Source organism: Daphnia magna, linkage group LG7 (assembly GCF_020631705.1).
Source record: "Daphnia magna isolate NIES linkage group LG7, ASM2063170v1.1, whole genome shotgun sequence".
Taxonomy (NCBI): Eukaryota; Metazoa; Arthropoda; class Branchiopoda; order Diplostraca; family Daphniidae; genus Daphnia; species Daphnia magna.
The window spans coordinates 9,144,395-9,163,279 of record NC_059188.1 but is presented as its reverse complement, the minus strand read 5'-3'; the positions used below and the strand labels follow the sequence as shown (position 1 = coordinate 9,163,279).

The window sequence follows — 18,885 nt, the reverse complement described above, 5'->3', positions numbered from 1 at the left end:
ATGATTGATGGGCTTGAAGGCCAAACCCGCCCACTAATGGTATGGCGACAGTAGAACTCCAAGACAGTAGAACTCCAAAGACAGTAGAACTCCAAGACATTAGAACTCCACTTTTAAAAATATTTTAAAAAATTGTTGGTAAATCCGACAGTAGAACTCCATGTACAATAGAACTCCAAAGACATTAGAACCCCACAAAAAAAAAATTAAAAATAACAAATAGCATGAGACAATAGAACTCTTCTGTCCGACAATAGCACTCCAATGCTCGACAACAGAACTCCAACGATTTTTATAAAATATCAAATGCCCGACAGTAGAACTCTAGCAACCGACATTAGAACTCTTTATGGTAATTTTTTTCCGGACTATAGAACTCCAATAATTTAAATATTGCATTATTTACCCGACAGTAGTACCCCGCCACCCGACAGTAGAACCCCACCACTCGACAGTAGAACTAATATGATTTTTAAAAATATATTTTTTTGTCCGACAATAGAACTCCAATACCTTAAATATGATATTTAATGCCCGACAGTAGAACCCCAACACCCGACACTAGAACCCAAACGCCCGACAGTAAAACTCCACTTAATATTTAAATAATTATTACGGCCGACAGTAGAACTCCAAGACTTTATTTTTCATTTCAATAAAAATCATAAAAGTAGGGCTTGGCCCCGATCACATTCTGATCGGGTACACCGCTAACGTTCACCGATAAAAATTAATCGGGGAAGTTTGACGCGGGGATTTTTTTGTCGGTGTCAGAATTGGTGCTGCACCGATTGCACCGTCTTAGCCATAGCTGGCCATAAGCGAGTGGCCTTATCAGTGACCTTGTGTTTTGATAGGCCAACGAGAATCACGTGACTAGGGTCACATGGTCGCATGCTAGATGGCAGTGCCACCAAGTGCCTTAAAGGTGCAATAGGGGAAGGCACCGAACACTGAAATCACCGCACCGAATCGACTAAAAAGCTCCCCGATTAGCGCGGGGCCGAGCGCTAATTACCGATGCCAGAGTTTACTCCATACGTTGCGGTAATTCAACTAGGATCGATAACATTTAAAAAATCTAGATCAACAAACACACGGCAGTAATTGTTTTGTCTTCTTCTACGTATTCAAATTTAGGTAACATTTTAATTTTCGATTTCAATAGTATTAATATTCTTTTCGTATTTTAAAAATGATTGGTTCAAAAATATTGAAGCTATGGCAACGTTGACGCTGTTGACTGTTGATTTTTAGTTTAGTTTGTTTAGTCGTCTGCCGAATAAGAAAGACACCGAATGAACTAAATGATTTCATAGAGATGTAGGTTCTTTCCTGACTTTTGCATCGACTAGACGTGTACAAAGTGTCTCCAAAAATCTCGGAAAAACCGCGAAGCCTTTCAATCCCCCCCCCCCTCCAAGTGAAATAAGCTGCCCCCACAGGTGACGCCCCCCAAGCCCAAAATGGCATCGCTAGTCACTGAATCAAAGCAAATACCGCTTTTCATTAAAAGAGAAGACGGATTATCGTTTAAGCAAATGAAAACCTGTGAAATCTCCCAAATATTACAAGAACTTGAATCGAAGCTAGGCCCCTTCGAAGCTGGAGGAGTGACAATCGCCGCCGGAGGAGACCTTTTTATAAGGCCGAAATCCAAAGAACAACAAGAATTACTACTCAAGGTGAAGTACGTTCTAAACGGCAGAATAATGGTCGCGTGCACACAACCCAAATCAGCAAGCAGAACCCGAGTCACCATCCATCAAGTCCCTACAGGCGACTCAGAGGAAGAAATCTATGATGCCCTAAGAAGCAAAGGGTATCCAATCCTTTCCGTGTATCGCTTTAAAACTGATAGAGGATCAGGAACAGTCCCAACCTCCACGGTAGCACTAGACTTTGACGGACTCGCACCAGAAAAAATCCTAATCAACGAGATAGCATTCACACCGAGACCATATTTCCCGGGCCCTCCAAGGTGTGCCAAAAAGTGCCAAAGATTAGGCCATACAAGCAACAACTGCAGAGGCGCGACCAGATGTAACAACTGTGGAGGGATACATGAGGATATGGCAAACTGTGCAGCCCCTCCCCACTGCATTAACTGTAGTGGGAAACACCCAGCAAGCTCGCCAACTTGTCCCAAGTTTCAGCGGATGAAATTATCACTCAGAGCAACACCATCTGAACATAGTAGACCAAGCGTCCTCGCTCAAACAAACCGTTAACGATTGCATGAAAACCTCCCTAGCATCGATTGAGACTGGGCAGAAAAAGACAAACTCCAAGATCGACAAACTATGTGACCTGATAGCGAACTTGCTACCAAGACCAATATCCGAAGATATGGAGATAAGCCTGCCGGAGACTCTGTCAAATGAAGACCTAAACGCAATCAGCAACAATAGAGCAATCGCCAGCCCCAACCTGAGGATGGCCCCAGCCAAAAACTCAAGCAACAAAGGATTAGATCCAGCTAACAAAAAATCCAGAAGCAGCCTAGATCTGCACCCCCTAAGCAACAATGATTAAAATAATACAATATAACGCCAGAAGTCTCACAAAATCAAATTTAGTTGAATTTAAAGCCTACCTTCAATCACAAAAACCACACATAGTATCCATATCTGAAACTCACTGGAGAGAGGCATTCACCGTAAAAATGAAACAATAAAAACCGATAAAATCAGATGGGAGGAGGAGTGGCTATCTTGGTACACAAATCCCTCCAATTCCAAGTGCTCCAACTGCCAGACCTAAAGACAATCGAAGCAGTAAGCGTCTCAATCGCAGCAGAAATCAACAACAGAAATGAGACGCTTGAGGTCATCTCAGTTTACATACCAAATGGGCAGATATGCGACGAAGAAGACCTTGCAAAGATACACGCAGTAGCAGGTAGCAGCAACATCATCATCTGCGGTGATTTTAATGCAAGACACGGTCATTGGGAAAATAATTGCACTCATCCAAACCGCAGCGGAAGATTAGTAGCTGAACTCTTAGAAAAAGAAAACAATATTATGTTAGCCACACCCACTGACCTAGGCACAAGACAGTGTCCCAGCACCTTCAAATGCACCACAATCGATTTAGCAATCATGTCACCCCATCTAGTAGCCAAGTCAGAAATTAAACGTGGACCCCTCTTAGGAAGTGATCACTTCCCTATTCACATCACAATAGAAGCCAAACTACAACGAGACTCAAGCCGTCCACTTAGCTGGAATTTTAAAGAAGCTGACTGGGAAATCTGGAATACTTGCATGAGCAGCGAAATAGATGCAACCAATTTTCACGAAACAGATGACCCAGACCAGAAGTACCAAATTTTCCGCAAAGCACTGTTCACAGCAAATAAAAACAGAAACATAATAATTAAAAGAATACCAGAAAAAATGAAAGCTGAGCCCCCAAGGATCTGGTGGACCGAACACTGCAAGAAAGCAGTAGCAGAATCCAGAAAAGCAAGAAACGCATGTGATCCTAAAAGAGGAGGAGTGAACTGCGAATCAAACAGGAAGGTCTGGCGCGAAAAAGAAAACAGGAAAAAGAAAATCATCATTAAAGCAAAAGAAGATGCACTAAACAAACATATAAACGAATTAAACTCCAAAGGCTCTCCAACAAAAACGTGGGCATTTGCAAAAGCCTGGACAAGAGGTGTAGCCGCTCCTGATCTCTACTCCTCTTCCATAAGAGACCCATCAACCCAAAATTTCATCAACGACTTAAAGGAAAAAGCCAGAATCCTAGCTGATCAGTACGATCACGGGGGTGGAACCCCCCCCCCCCCGACAACCCAAGACTCGAGGAGATAATCATGAAACAAGTATACCTGTCAAAGCCAAACGAACTGAACTCTCCAATCACGGAACACGAACTTAAATATGGATTGGGAAACCTGAAAAGCAATGCAATGGGCCTGGACAAGGTGCATAACAAAATGCTCAAAAACCTGTCCGATGTCAACAAAAAGCACCTTCTCCATCTTCTAAACCATCTCTTGGAAACAGCCTATGTTCCCGAAGACTGGAAAAAGGCAACTATTATCCCCATCAGGAAACCAGAAAAACCCGCGTTTGAACCTGAATCCTACCGGCCAGTCTCGTTGACCTCCTGTTTGGGGAAAATTATGGAGAGAATCATTAACAGATGAATTGCTTGGCTGCTTGAAACAAAAGGACTTAGATTGAAAACGCAATCTGGATTCCGAAAAGGAAGGGGCACCATGGACAATATAATCGGACTGGAACACTATATCAGAAGAGGATTCAATAAACTAAACCCGGTGAACACCTACGCAATATTCTTAGATATATCGAAGGCTTTCGACACCACGTGGATCCAAGGCCTTTTATACAAGTTAAGCACGAAAGGTATTACCGGAAAAATCCTCCTATGGCTGAAAAACCTCCTCTGCAACAGAACCTACAACGTTCAAATAGGACAAACTACATCAGAGGATCGTGAACTAAAAGTGGGAGTACCCCAAGGATCTCCACTTAGCCCACTACTATTCTCATTTATGCTAGACGATTTTCCTGTCCTTTCCGAACCAGGAGAAACACTACTGTTTGCTGATGACATAGAATACCATACGCATGCCGAAAACGGAAGAGAGGCAGAAAGCAAACTAACTCCATACCTCGACAAAGTCTCAGCATGGAGCAAAAAATGGAGATTCAGATTCTCAGCCCCCAAGTCATGCCTCATCAATTTTACTAGACAAAAAAGGAAACAAGAAAGCCCGCTCCTATTCATAGCCGGTTCAAGAATACCCGAAGCAAAAGATATAAAACATCTTGGAGTGTACTTCGATAGTGGACTTCGTTGGACTAGACAAACGGAAGCCGTGTTAAAAAAAACTTCAAAACTCAAAAACCTATTTAAAGTCCTGGCCCAAACGAAGCATGGACCAAGCATCGAATCCCTTGTATTTATGTACACAGCTCTCGTGCGTAGTCGCATCGACTACGGCATCATGGTGGCTGGAACATCAAGTCAAAATAGGCAAAGACAACTTGAAGCCATTCAGAACGGAATTATGAGGATAATACTAGGCGCCCCACAATCTACACCCATCAAGGAAATGCTCCTAGAGCTAGACTTACAGCCAATATCAACAAGAAAAACCTGGCTCGGCGGGAGATATCTAATCAGAATCGAAAAGCAGCCTAACCATCCAATGTTTCAACCGTGCTACAACCTAAGGCGGAACCCGACCAACTGGAAACCTAACAACACGCCCGCCCTTAAACACGCAACGCCCAACGCAACGAGCCCCCAACATGGTCAGAAATACCAATAATCATCGACTATCTACAAATCAGCAAAAGAGATGCCCAATCAAACCAAACAAGAGCCAGGGCGCTATTCTATGAATACAAAGCTCCAAATAAAAATGGAATCGAGTTCTACACAGACGGATCCCTTAACAAACAGACAAGAAATACTACCTATGCAGCAGTTATTCCAGCACTTAGCATTGAAGAATCTGGCAGGTTGGCTGAAGGGACGTCAATTTTCACAGCGGAAGCCTACGGAATCCATAGGGCCATGGAAATAATGTACAACTCATCTGTAGACATTCAAGAATTTATCGTCTTCACAGACTCCTTATCAGTGGTCAAAATGCTGGAATCACCTGAAAACGGTAGACACCAGATTATTAATGACATAGTACAAACGGCATTCAATCTAAAAAGCTCAGGTACCAGAACCAAGATCTGTTGGATCCCAAGCCATGTGGGTATCCCAGGTAACGAGAGAGCTGACATGTTGGCTTCACAAGAAAGTTCCTTGAACGAAACACCCAATTCATCCAACAATCAACTTTCTGGGTCTGAGCAAGTAGCCATATACAAGCAATATCTGAAAAAAAGAAAATTTAAATTAATTAAAAGAAGGCCACGAGAAAGAAAATATCCACATAAGATTACAAACCGGACCCTTGAAGTGGCATCAACATAAATCAAGGAAAATCTCACGTATCCTCTTCAGATTAAGAACAGGACACAACAGACTAAAAGCTTAGATAGCCAGACTGAGCTCCCAACAGAATCCAACTTGCCAAGACTGCGAAGAGCCAGAAACAACTGAGCATGTCCTCCTACACTGCACCGCCCTAGAGATGGAAAGATTAGAGCTCACTCAGTATTTCATCACAAAAGAACTCAGCTTCAACCTATCAAACGTTTTGGGTCTCAATCTCGAATTAAGTCACAGCATCCAATTTGAGATCCAACACCACCTGGTTAGATACCTAACGAACACAGGGCTCATTAACAGAATCTAATCTACAAAACAATCAAAATAAACAAACATAACAACAAACAAGCACTCTATTCCGCTACATACCTTAAGGCACCCACCAACACCAGAAACAATGCTAGAAGAAGTCTTTAAAAACGAAAACACTTCGGACGAAGCTCGAAGATGTGGAGTAAGTCTACAATTTTAACGATTGGATAATTTCTAGTCAATGGCTTTCTTTGGTAGTGCTGCATTGGCTTTCCTGTGCGACGAGGGACATATCAACTCTACAGTGGATGAAGTTCAATTCGAATCTACAGACAGCTACATGTCATGTTAAGTTACCTTATTACGTCTCACTTTTTAAAATTATGGCAAGGAACATTCTGTAGAAACTTACTTTAACCACCTCTTACAGAAGTGTTGCAAAGTGCATTTGTCTAATGGCTATTTTTTCTATAGTTTTAGCTTCTAGGAGCGTTGATGTTTGTTTTACAAAAGGTCACGGCGGGCCGCCTCCTTGAAAACTTTTATGAAGACCATCAAATTACCAATAGAGCGAATATATTAAAGTGTCGCAAGAATAGTGTACCTGTTGTCAGTCACTCGGATGATATTGAGACAAAATGCCCAGCTCCAAAGAAGAGGTATTGGTCGCTGCTCCGAAGAATAACACAAGTAATGCAACATTTTAAACTGCTTTACGTGTCTCCACTCAAATAGCTATTTATCAGATGTCATGAGTCCAGTTGCAAATCGTGAAACCTGAGCTAAATGTTCGTAAATGAAGTTTCCTACACTGCGGAATCAAACTTCAGCCAACTAAGAAGAAACAAAAGCACTGTAAGACGTGATCGCAATCAGGAACAGCACGTTCGTCCGAAATGGCCATAGTTTGAAGAAGAGCTTTCTTTAAAAAAGGCAATAAGTTCTGGAAACCCAACGTAATCAAGATTCCACCTCGAACAGTTTGAGCGAGCCATATTCCTTCAATCCTAGAGATCGAGCTCTGAACTACTTGGTTGGGCCAAAGTTATTTGCTTTTGAAGTGCAAGCAAGTATTCAATCAAGTGTTTTAACTGCAACAAGGTATATACAGTCGCGGCTGTAAGTTTCTTTACACGTAGCTCAAAAACCCGCCCTTTTACTGTGTATTGGCGGATGGTATATGCCTATGGCAGAGGTTGAGATACCTTATTTGTTCTATTCTTTTGTTTCTTTCCCCTACCCTTCCACCCATATTTACTTAATTTTTCTGCTTAACATCAATGACTATTTTATCACGATGTGGCATACGGTAAGCAACCCTATTTAACGTGTTAACAATAACGACTTAGTATTAAGCTACACTCTGACTTACTTGGGCATGGAAATTAACATTAAGTCCCATCGTTTGACTGAATCAGAAAACGTCTTTTTTATTCATTTCTTTAGAATGTGAGATAATAGGGCTGCGTAATCATACGACACATCGTGGTAAAATAGTAATTTTCGATAAAAGAAGAGTTAAGTATAAATATGGGCGGAGGGTAGGGTGTAAGAAACAAAAAAATAGAACAAATAAGGTATCTCAACCTCTGCCATAGGCACATACCATCCGCCAATACACAGTAAAAAGGCGGGATTTTTAGCTACACGTAAAGAAACTTACAGCCACGACTGTATGCTTATTTATGCTCTGTATTACTTTACCTCTTACTTAGTCTTAATTCAAATTGTAAACAGCTTTTAGGTAAACCACCGCCCACAATTATTGGCAGAAAATGATGCAGAATGTCCAGATGATGCTAGGGATTCTTCTTACGCTCTGGATAACAGCTGATTCACAACTGAAAAATCATACGAATGATATTATTCATATCCTTAATGAAGAAAGGAAAGTACTGTACAGTTACGCAGCTCCATTTTTGCTTGATTATTCATATCCAGGAGTGGAAAAGTATACGCACTACGAAATGGCTCGCTTAGGGATGCTGCCATTAGTGAATGTAAAACCACTCATTCCTAAACTGGGCCCAGTCATCAACGACGTCACCTCTTTCAAATACCCCATCACCGTTTCTTCGTGTAGAGGGAACCCAACTAGTCGCAGTGTATTCATAGCTGTCATTTCGGCAACAGAAAATGTTCTGAATAGGGAAAAAATCCGTAAAACATGGAAAAACCACGTCACCATTGTCGTTGAAAAAAGTTTGCTGAGCATGGCTCGTTTTGTCTTTGTTTTAGGGATGACAAACGACAGTTTGTTGCAGAGCAAAATTCGAGGGGAAAGCATGCTTCATAGTATCATTTGTTGATTTGTGTGGTTTAATTGCAGAAATGTATGGAATGAATACACACCTACCAATATTGAATAATACTGCCATCAATTAGGATTACGTTTCATAAATGGGGATTGTGATGGAATTTTTCCGCCGTCTGTTCTTTGCTAGAGTCTTTCATACTTTGATCTAGCAGACCGGTTCTGAACCTTCCGGCTGCCGACCCTTTTGCTACTGATATTCGGAAGAGAAGTCGGATTCCATCAAACCGACCCGGATTTTTCTCATTCTTCTGCTCTTAATGTCTTTGGTCACCCTCTAGGTCGGAAGGTATCTTAATCATAAACAATCGGCACCTCTTGATGATTGGGAAAAGGAGGTACTCGTCCGTGGGGACTTGTTTAGTGTTCCGACTGTGGACTCCCTTGTAACTAAGAAAACTGTTACTCCTCCATATAAAAGCCAGGAAAGAAGTATATTAAGTCATTCCTGGTCGACTGTCTGTCTCCCACTGTCACATTCAATTTGCTCTCGTAGATTTTAACTTCATTATAGATGACGGAAAATGTTTCTGATGGCGAAGTTGAGGGCAATATAGGTGATGCTGGACGAGTTCGAGAAATCGTCAATGTTACCGAGATTCAAGGAGAAAAGAAAAACGGAAAGCTCTACAAGACCGAGCAGAATTTATACCATCGTGCAAAAACATCGTAAGTTTGAAACATTTTCAATATCATTTATTTGTTTTTACGTTATTGCTATCTAGTCTTTAAACTTTTATTTATTTTTTTATTTTAGGAGAAACTCTGTATCATTTAGATGTCGACGCTACACATCAGATAATTGCCAGGCCCGTCTTATTTTAAAGGATGGTCTTTATCGCACCTGTGGTCTTGAACATTGTCATCCAAGTGAAGAAGAAGAGATAGCGCGAATCGAGTTTGTAAATGAGTGTTGCAGACGTGTTATTCAGCAACGGGCACCTGGAGGCCTCAAGCGCATATTTGAGCAACTTCGGCACGAGTAGGAATTCATTTGATAATGATATATTTTTCTCTTATAATTTGATTTCTTCTTTGTTTGAATCAGGCGACCCGAAATTATTATCGGATTTGACGCTGCGATTGAAAAAGAATGCAGCGCGCTCAACAAGATAATAAGCCACCTGTACCGAGGACATTTGACGAGGCAGAGGCTTTGCTAGTAGAGCTACCGCAATACCGGTAATAAATGATTATAAAACAAATGAAAATATTAATAAAAATAGTAGATTTCTCGTTTACAGGAAAACACTAGACGGTTCAGCTGAATTTTTTAGGAGCCGTGTCTCCACGGCTACCGGAACGGCATTTATCTTCATTTCGATGGCTCTATTGGGATCTCTCAACCGGTCAAAACAACTGCAAGGTGACGGAACATTTAAAACGGTCCCTCATTTATTTTACCAATTATTCACGCTCCACCTGAAGGCGTATAAAAAGGTCAGTTATTGAATTCATTAATTTGGTGTACCATTTTTTAATTTTATTTTTATTACGTCTTGTCTAGCCATTTCCAGTGGCTTATGTTCTAATGAGCGAAAAGACGCTACCCCTGTATAATCTAGTGATGGGGGTAATAATTGGAGCCACGCTTGAACTGAACATCGACCAAGGCTTTGCGTGTGAACGCATTATTTCTGATTTTGAAGAAGCAATTCTTGTTGCCCTTCAAACATCATTCCCTGCCGCAGAAACGCGTGGTTGCTGGTTCCACTACGGCCAAGTATGATAATTTAAATTTAATATAGTAAACTACACAATAACTATATAACGTTATGCTATTTTTTTTGTCATTTAGGCTATTTATAAGAGAGCATGCAGGAGAGGGGTTAGCCGTCGCTTATAGGTCAAGACCGGTTGTTAAACGAATCATCCAGATGACGATCGCCCTTGCGTTGCTTCCTGCCAATCAAATTTACATCGGATTCGTTGTATTAAAACACATTTCTTGGTTTTGCCGTATTGCAAAATGTTAATGTTTTTTATATTCCTAGGCAATTCAACGTGAAAATAGTATTGCTTTGCAACTGGAGTTGCCAGAAACGCAGGAAGCAGTGCAGCGGTTTTATCAATATTGGGCGGGCTATTGGCTGGCAATACAAACCCCAGCTCGGTTTAGCGTTTGTGGCCAAAGAAATCGAACCAACAATGACGTGGAGTCATGGAACCGTTGGTTCAATGCCCACTGTCATGGACATCGACCAAATTTCTGGGATTTCATTTGTAAAACTACATCATATAAACTATATTTCTTTTGCAAATTTAATATAATATTTAATTGTTTTTTTAGTTCATATTCAAGAGTGCGAAGAAACCGCACGCCTCGGCTTTATAGCTTTAGGTCAAGCTGAAAACGTTCGTCGGGAGGCATTGTCGCAACGGGCTGCGCGAAAGGAACGTCTTAACATGCAACGGGAGAGAGACTTGGAAGACGGTCTCATAGACGTCTATGAATTCCTCCACCAATCGATGTCCTCTTTTGAACCTGCTGAGGAATATTTAATTATTATACTGTTATGAAAGTGTAAATATATTAAATAATTTTGGTCGGAAAATTATGAAATCAGGATTTTGAAAGAGAATTGCCTGGTAATCCAGTACGAAGGAACCAACGGCGAGTTCATTTGAACGGCCCCGTTGTCATACCACGAGCTGGGCCTCACAACGCTTGGCAAAGAGCTGACCAACCATGGCGAAACCCTGCTCCACCCCTTGATGGACAAGCTTTGGTGGTCGCTCGACCTGTTGGCCGCCCTCGCCGGAATCCTGCTCCGTTAGTAGAAGGGGTTGCCGCTATTCCTCGACCTGTTGGCCGCCCTCGCCGGAATCCTGCTCTGGTTGCAGAAGGTGTTGCTGCTATACCCCGACCTGTTGGCCGCCCTCGTCGGAATCCTGCTCCGGTAGCAGAAGGTATTGCCGCTATAGCCCGACCCGTTGCCAGGCCTCGCCAAAATCCTGCTCCTGAAGCGGTTGTCGACAACGTACAACCACTCGACCAGCGTCATCAAAATCATGTGCCACTTAATGAAGGGCAAGTTGTAGCTGCCGATGCTGTTGCTATACCTGGTGGAGACATAAATGATGAAGGTGAGGCTGCTCCGGCTAATGTGCGCTGTAGCGTATGTTTGTTTAATGTCGTTAATCGAATATTCTTGCCGTGTGCCCACACGTATTCTGTCACGAATGCACTGATCGATTTGAACGTAACTTTCCTTGTCCGCAATGCCGTACGCCTTTCCAAACTGCGATCGTTTTTTTTCTTCCATAACTGTTTAAAATTCATCCTTTACATTTGATACTGCATAAGTAATTCTGATATGATAAGACTGCCAAGTGAACACAGACAATTCTAACATATGTTTTTTGTACCCCTGCATTACAAAGAAGACTAAGCCTTTCGATGTTCTGTAATTATTCCATACATTTCTGCAATTTAACCACACAAATCACCAAATAAGGTAATTTAACATAATTTGTAGCTGCCCGGCTGGTGTAGAGGCCTTGTATAAAAAACAAAAGGGAAGCTGCCAGGCTGCCCACCAGAAAACAGAAGACGTTCCAGCATGGCATGATGAGCGATAAGCAAAGGACATCTTCAAATTGGTGCTTCCATAACTTGAATATGAGCCATGGCATTCTGTATCAATTAGGAAACATAAACAATTTGTAGATAACGCAGCAAGAAGTTAATCTTACCCCTTCACCTTCAAGCACTTCAATTGAACCTGTGTCACCCCTTGCTGTGTATGACACATTAATCGAGCTGTGCTCAATCTGTTCGACACTGCCTACAAATGTAAGTAAACAGGAATTCAGGTTAAAAGAAAGGCTAAATGCTCAGTCTTCAGAGATGCAGAGACATGTGATACCATGTGAGCTTCTGTGTCATCAATCTTTAGTGTTTTGTCAACTGCATCCAATATATCCTTAATAGGCCTATTAACTTTTCTGTTTGTGGTCCCTCCTAGAAACTAAGAGAAATAAATAATTTCAAATGTTCTGAAAATATAAAAAAAAAACAAAAATTAAAATAGACTATGGAAATGCAACTAGAGATTAGCAATAGTTTTGTTGCATGCCTTCAGATGATATATACGATCTCATACGAAATGTTTGTTTGTTTGTTTGTTTGACTATGCTTAGAGTGCCTCCACTGCGGGAATACTGTCACGGGTACGGGTCTTCTGATGAAGGCCACAAAAAGCACTGGCGATGGAGAGGTCGAAATGAGAAAAGGGGGAAAGTAGAATAGAAAACTGATAGATGATTAAATGCGTTTAAGAAGGTCGGACTTCCAAAGAAATTCGAGGACGGCGTTTCGAGTGGCGTAGTTAGAGTTAGAGTCGTCGGCAGAGGGGCTGAGTAATGTCTGGAGGTCCATTGACAGATTGTGCTCCGAGCAGAGTCGTCTAAGGGCCGAGCGGTGAACTTGGTATTGCGGGCAGGCGAAAAGCAAATGCTCGATTGTTTCCTCTTCGACACAGCCATGAAGAGACGGGGGAGAAACCGATGGGTCGAACTGGGCGAGACGAGCGTTCAGACGGACAGTTTTCTGTCGAAGATAATGCCTAGGAATTTGCCTTCTTCTACATCAGGAATTCTTTCTCCCAAGGCTTCGAGTTGGAGAGGCGCATTGGATCCTCTGCGTCTACTGAAGGAGATAGTAAAAGACTTGGAGACGGAGATGGTGACCTTCCATAATTTGCACCATTTACAAAAACGGAACAGAGCCTTCTGAAGTGCCAGACGGGCCTTACGTCTGTGACGGTGGGCAATAGAGGCTGAAATGTCGTCTGCATACATCCGAAGTGATACTCCTTGGGAGTTTTGGAGGCTGTTTGCCAGTGGAAAGTCTCGAGTCATCACTGTGAACAGAAGCGGACTGAGAACTGCGCCTTGAGGAACGCCAAAAGAGATGGTTTTCGTTAATGAGAACGTGCCGTTTAGACTAACGCGTACCCGCCGTAAGGTAAGGAAATCTTTAAGCCATCGAATGATGTAGCCTGAAACCTTCACCTGGCAGAGCTTAAAAAGCAGGCCGGTTATCCAAACGCTATCATACGCTTTTGAGATGTCCAGGAACACACAGTGAACTTCTTTTTTGAAATTAAAGCCAGTTTTAATGTTATTTTCTAGATCCCAGATGAGGTCGTGTGTGGAGCAACCTTGACGAAAACCAGCTTGAGAGGTCGGAATAAAGTTGCGGTGATCTAAGTGCCACGTGAGTCTGGCTTTCATTATCCGCTCAAAGCATTTGCCCATGCAGGAGGTGATGGAGATTGGTCGGTAGGAGTCAACTTTTTTGTTGTCTTTAGAGAGTCTTAAGAGACTGAGCAGAATCTTGCGATTGGATAGATTGAGATGGTGAAGCATTTGGTTGTGAATAAAATCGGCACCCATGGCATTGCTTTTCGGGACCTTCAGCGCAGCGCTTAGCTCGTCCAAAGAGATAGGTTCGTTGAGCGGGTTTCTTATATCGTTGATGGCATCTTCGATCCGAGATAGAAGGGCGGTTTCGACGGGGTCATGGTTTATTATGGAGAAGTGGGCATGGGCAGTGAAATGTTCGACGAATTTATTTGCTATTTTGACGTACTTCTCAGAGGGGCTGATGTTACCTGCCACTGGAATGTTCGTCCAAGCATTAAAATTTGAGAACCTGGCACCCAGCAGGCTATTGGTAAAGTTCCAGATTCTTTTCGTATTTTTTTACTTGTTTAGGTCATCGATTAGCTTGACCCATGATAGATTTCGGGCTTTTGCCAGAGTTCATTTTTTACGAGCTTCAGTTCTGTTGAGTGCCTGTTTGTTAGCGGGCGAGGGGAGAGCCTTCCACTTGTTGTATGCCCGACGTGACTCGGCGACCGCTTTGCTGCAAAGCGCATTCCACCAGGGACGATGTTTTTCTTTTTTAACGGGAATGTTTTTTTGGGGTAAGAAGTATTTTTCGCTTGCAAGAAAAAAAGGTGGATTTGACCAGACCGTAAGCTCTGGCGGGATCATTGATGCGATCGAAGTCCGACGCTAGTAGAATCTGGTGAAGTTCTTCGTTCCAGGCATTCCATTTGGAGTTTCTGAGGACCCAGAGTGGTTGAGACGAAAGTTCGGCGTGCGAGTCTGCTAAGCTGATAAAGATGGGAAGGTGGTCACTGCTCCAAAAGGGTCCGGTTACAATCCGGTGAGGAAAGCTGAGGTCTGTTGTCATAAACGTGAGATCAATAGTGGAGCCGGTGCCTGAATGAAAACATCTTCTTGTGATTAAGTCCTTAGGAGTGGCCAGTATCCACTCAGGGGCGTCAGACAAGAACTCCGCGATCGCTCTCCCACCTCTGTTTTCTCTGTGTGTAGACGTCCAAAGGCTATGATGGGCATTAAAGTCTCCTGCGATAATGGTAGGGCCTGAATTCTGGTGGAACAGCCTAGCTATGAGATCCGAGTCATATGCGTTGCCTTGCGGGCAGTAAGTAGAGAAGACAACTATTTCTTTTTTAACGAGGTTTTGTATTTTAACGCCAATTGTTTCAATGCCGTCTAAGGGTTGATCGAGAGAAATGAGACTGAAACTTAAGTAATTCTTAAGGAGGATAGCGACGCCTCCGTAACCGTCTGGGCGATTTTGGTGCACTAATTTGTATGAGCTCAGTTTACGGTTCATAAAAGTTACGTCATTTTCGTTCCAGTGGGTTTCACTAAGGACAACCACTAGAGGGTTCAGGGTTGCAAGCATTTGTAGAAATACCTCCTTTTTGTGGCCGTTAAGACCGTTGGCATTCCACTGTATGAGATCTACGTTGTTATTCATGGCGAGGTTTTTGAGATCCCGGGTGCGTCGTTACATGTTGGTTTGTGTCTAAGCCTTCGGTCGAGAGTAAAGCGGGTGTGGAGCTTGTATTTTGATTTTGTTGGCGGACGATTCGGCAAATTTCTTCGATGTAAGGGATGTTTGGAGTCAATCTTACCATGACGGGAGCGATAGAATCAAGAGTGGTTTTGAAGTTTTCATATAGATTCTTAGTTGAAGTGATGTTTTCCTGCATCTTTGTAGTTATGTCAAGGGGTGTGTATTTCAATAGCTGAGACTTGAGGGATTTGACTTTCACTTGTAGCTTAGTCACTTCTAGCTGAAGTGCTTCAATCTGGGCGTCATTGGGGGCTGGTAAGGGTGTGGTGCTTTTTTGCTGGGAGGGAAGTGAGACGGACAACGATTTAGCGGATGAAGATTGTTGATGAGGTGCATTATTGGACAGAAACTCTTTGGCTTGGTGGAACGACAAATTCTCCGCTTGGGTGAAATTTAGAATTTTTTGTTTCATGCGGTAAGCAGGGCATGATTTGTCGTCAGAGGTGTGCCTATTGCTGTTGCAGTTGCGACAGAGAGTCGGTGCGGTGCAAACCGCCGAGGTATCATGAACTTTGGAGAAAACGCGGCAGCGCTCTTTCTGACGACATCTAGATTCTGTGTGCCTGAGGAGCCAGCAGTTGTTGCATAACAGGGGGCGTTGCCGGGGATCATGGGTGCGAAAGATTTCGTTTGCGATCAGAACTTCGGATGGCGGCGCGCAGCTGAACCACAAAATGACAGCCTCTGTGGTAACATGAACATCTCCAATGCGCTTTCCTAGTCTAAGGGCCTTGATAACTCCGTGCCGGGAGAGCTCCGCTACTATTTCCTCTTCTGCATCTTCTTTCGGGACCCCGAAGATGATTTTTTTGCACTCGGTTTCTCGGTTTGTGCGGCTACACTTTACTTCGATATCCCCAAATTTTTCTTGTTGTAACAACAAGTCTCTGGTTGACTGATCATCGGCGTGGACAAAGAGATCCCCGCCAGCGCCAACACGGGTGGACGTGAGAGGGAAATTGATCGATAAGGCTGACAAGATAGATTTACGTTCACTTAAGGATAACTGCTTGAAGCACTTTTTGAGAGACGGGAAAGAAATAATCACGGGTAAAAGGATAGACTGGTTTGAAACTAGGAAAGAGTCTGAGCTGCTGGAGGAGGAGACAGATTGACGTCTGAGTCTTTTAAGAGAACTGGGATGGGAGATTACGGAGCTTTCCTTTGAGACGTCCATTGGCTCCATTGTAGCGGGAAAGAGGAGGTCTAGACGGGTCGAAAATTACAAAGGACAAAGGAAGGAAAGGAGAGTGGAAGAGGTAAGAGGGCTAGGGAAGAGAAAATAAGGAAAAAAAAGAGAAAGAAAAATTTTGGCGAGAAAAATACGACACAACTGATCACTAGCAAGATACGAGACGAACTGCTCTTACGAAATCGTTTAGTTCATTCGGTGTCTTTCTTATTCGGCAGACGACTTAACAAACTAAACTAAAAATCAACAGTCAACAGCGTCAACGTTGCCATAGCTTCAATATTTTTGAACCAATAATTTTTAAAATACGAAAAGAATATTAATACTATTGAAATCGAAAATTAAAATGTTACCTAAATTTTAATACGTAGAAGAAGACAAAACAATTACTGCCATGTGTTTGTTGATCTAGATTTTTTAAATGTTATCGATCCTAGTTGAATTACCGCAACGTATGGAGTAAACTCTGGCATCGTTAATTAGCGCTCGGCCCCGCGCTAATCGGGGAGCTTTTTAGTCGATTCGGTGCGGTGACAATTCTTATCGGTGCGGTGATTTCAGTGTTCGGTGCCTTCCCCTATTGCACCTTTAAGGCACTTGGTGGCACTGCCATCTAGCATGCGACCCTAGTCACGTGATTCTCGTTGGCCTATCAAAACACAAGGTCACTGATAAGGCCACTCGCTTATGGCCAGCTATGGCTAAGACGGTGCAATCGGTGCAGCACCAATTCTGACACCGACAAAAAAATCCCCGCGTCAAACTTCCCCGATTAATTTTTATCGGTGAACGTTAGCGGTGTACCCGATCCGAATGTGATCGGGGCCGAGCCCTACTTTTATGATTTTTATTGAAATGAAAAATAAAGTCTTGGAGTTCTACTGTCGGCCGTAATAATAATTTAAATATTAAGTGGAGTTTTACTGTCGGGTGTTTGGGTTCTAGTGTCGGGTGTTGGGGTTCTACTGTCGGGCATTAAATATCATATTTAAGGTATTGGAGTTCTATTGTCGGACAAAAAAATATATTCTTAAAAATCATATTAGTTCTACTGTCGGGTGGTGGGGTTCTACTGTCGGGTGGCGGGGTACTACTGTCGGGTAAATAATGCAATATTTAAATTATTGGAGTTCTATAGTCCGGAAAAAAATTACCATAAAGAGTTCTAATGTCGGTTGCTAGAGTTCTACTGTCGGGCATTTGATATTTTATAAAAATTGTTGGAGTTCTGTTGTCGGGCATTGGAGTGCTATTGTCGGACAGAAGATTTCTATTGTCTCATGTTATTTGTTATTTTTAATTTTTTTTGTGGGGTTCTAATGTCTTTGGAGTTCTATTGTACATGGAGTTCTACTGTCGGACTTATCAACAATTTTTAAATATATTTTTAAAAGTTGGGTTCTAATGTCTTTGGAGTTCTATTGTACATGGAGTTCTCCTGTCGGATTTATCTACAATTTTTAAATATATTTTTAAAAGTGGGGTTCTAATGTCTTTGGAGTTCTATTGTACTTCGAGTTCTACTGTCGGAATTACCAACAATTTTTTAAAATATTTTTAAAAGTGGAGTTCTAATGTCTTGGAGTTCTACTGTCTTTGGAGTTCTACTGTCTTGGAGTTCTACTGTCGCCATACCTTTTTCATTATTTTTTTTTTTTTGGGTTCTAATGTCTTTGGAGTTCTATCGTAAATGGAGTTCTACTGTTGGATTTATCTACAATTTTTTTATATATTTTTAAAAGTTGGGTTCTAATGTCTTTGGAGTTCTATTGTACATGAAGTTCTACTGTCGGATTTACCAACAATTTTTTTTTATATTTTTAAAAGTGGGGTTCTATTGTCTTGGAGTTCTACTGTCTTTGGAGTTCTACTGTCTTGGAGTTCTACTGTCAGCAACCCGCACTAATGTCCCATTTTAGTCAAAAACAGCTGTCCCGATTTCCCGATAAAGACTATTTTTTTAAAACGTTAATATTATCTACAGTAATTGATCGAAAATTATAATTTTTGTTTATAACAATAAAGAAATGATTAAGCTTCATTTCCATATTAAATTTACATGCCATTTGCGATTATTTTTTTCTAGAAACATTAAATGGCGGAGACAAAATTAACTAAAAAAAACCGTTTTTTTAGTTTTGTTAATAACTGACACAGTTATTGACAAAACTCAACCAAATTTCATGCCAAAGTAGATTGTATGTACCTAAATAACATACTAAAAAAATTTTT

The 18,885-nt window shown here is 41.9% G+C and overlaps 1 pseudogene; it reads left to right on the top strand.

Annotated features, from left to right (window-relative positions):
* Nucleotides 1-9,074: 9,074 nt before the first annotated feature.
* On the top strand, nt 9,075-11,188 carry LOC123474554 (annotated as a pseudogene).
* The last annotated feature ends 7,697 nt before the right edge of the window (nt 11,189-18,885 follow it).